At 34.8% G+C, this 1,957-nt stretch overlaps 1 protein-coding gene across 2 annotated transcripts in view; it reads right to left on the minus strand.

The window, feature by feature from the left end:
- The window catches only part of LOC106868208 (uncharacterized), a 60,992-nt gene that overhangs the window by 8,170 nt on the left and 50,865 nt on the right, over positions 1-1,957 (minus strand). The gene's annotated exons all lie outside the window — the stretch shown is intronic.

Here is a 1,957-nt window from a genome sequence, read left to right on the forward strand (position 1 = left end):
AAGGCTATAGTAGAAGACATTTTCCCAAGGTGCCACACAATGGGACTGAACCCGGAACCATGTGGTTCGTATGCAAGCTACTTACCACACAGCCACTCCTACACCTACAATTACTTAACACTTAATTTCTTCTTCAAAACAAGAGACTGACACAAGTCAAGTGTCTCCTCTCAAAGACATGTGTTAGGAGGAGGGAGGGAAGTACTATAATGGTTATGATGGTAGTGGTATGGTGGTTGTAGTATGAGATGTGAGAGCATAAATGGATTTCAACCCGCAGGATTTGAAATCAAAATTGAAAATATTGGAAGTTATCTAACCTTACAGATCCACTGAGGCCCCACCACTAGTGAAGGACTGACCAACAAAATTAGACATGGTAGAGTTTGAACTCACTATGAAGAGGATCAAAACTAAACACTGTAAACTCTTTTGTTGTCCCAAGTTTGCCTGAGAAGAAAGTTAGGTTTGGCAGGATTTGAACCCAACATGCAGTGGATGACAAAACTAAACACAATAAAAGCAAACAATTTAAATTTTACAATAAAGAAACAAAAAATATAAATAAGATTTTTCTGAATTTGCTCTTAAAAAAAAAAAAGAAACTTTGCAAAGATGGAACAGAGGAAGATTGCACACATTTACAAAGTGAAGATTATGAATGAAGTCAATTATTATTTGTCTTTTGTTTGTCAATGTTTATACAGTGAGATTAAGTAATTTGGGAGCAAAACAAGGCGAGATTCAATAGATATTGGGATGCACTCCAACTTAATGTTACAACTATAACAATAACAACATAAATAGGCCTTCACAATTTCTCTATACAGGATGTTGCAATGGGCGGCGCAGTAAAAAAAAAAGCAAGATTTCAAAAATTCAACCCACCACCACCAGCACCACCACAACAACAACAGCAACACCCAAACATTAAATTACAAAGAACAAAAAAAAAAATTCCTTTCAGGAGGAGAAGGAAGAGGAGAGTTTATGGAAAATAATACATTAAACTTACACGAGAAATATTGCTGAGATCAGACTCAGCACAAAGCAAGTCTTTTCTTGTGTTGTTAGTTTTTTTTATACTGTTTTTTTTTAAAAACCCTCCTCCACCATCACCACCATATACACTTCTGTGCTACATTGAAAATAACACAGAAAATACAAGTAAAATTTAACACAGCAAAATATCCATCCATTGGAAATACTTGAAATAAAAATATAACCAAGTAATTTCGGGATATTTTTTTTTTCCCCTTTTTGTTCTACATTTTTTTTTTCAGTCCATTATAAACAAAAAAAAAATAAAATAACACCAAAGAAAATGAACAAAAATAATTTTAAACCATTGAAAATTTATCTAAAACTAAACTAAAATAAAATAAGTAAAAATAAATAAAATAAGTTTATTGAAAAAAAAAAAGAAAGAGAAAGAGAAAGTAAAAGAATCAAAACTAAACAGAGTCGGCAGTTCCATGATTTAGATGCAAGAACAGGAACGGTGTTTAGCTATGCAAGTTTGAGAAGAGTCACCCAAGCAGACTGGCTTCTCTGTAACTGCTTTGCTAGGCCTCGTGTTGACTGTTGATTCTGAACACAAGCCTGACACGATGCCAGAAGATGTGAGCTGTGTGACGCTGGAGAAGCAAATGATGCGTGGCGCTGTGAGCAAGCGATTCGCATGACGAGTTCGACGCACAACTGATGTTGCCAAGACGATTACCGCCTCCTAATTCCAATATTTCCACAGTTTTCTCTTAATGTCCACAGTTTTGTTTACTCCATTAACTAGTGATTCTGGACATTTCTCCATGCTCTCTCTCTCTCTCTCTCCCTCACACACACACACAAACACACACACACACACAACACACATACACACAAACAGTAACATACAAGCTTACAAATAAAATGAATGACAATGTCTTATATATATATATATATATATATATATATA

The sequence above is a fragment of the Octopus bimaculoides genome, chromosome 8 (assembly GCF_001194135.2).
Source record: "Octopus bimaculoides isolate UCB-OBI-ISO-001 chromosome 8, ASM119413v2, whole genome shotgun sequence".
NCBI lineage: Eukaryota > Metazoa > Mollusca > Cephalopoda > Octopoda > Octopodidae > Octopus > Octopus bimaculoides.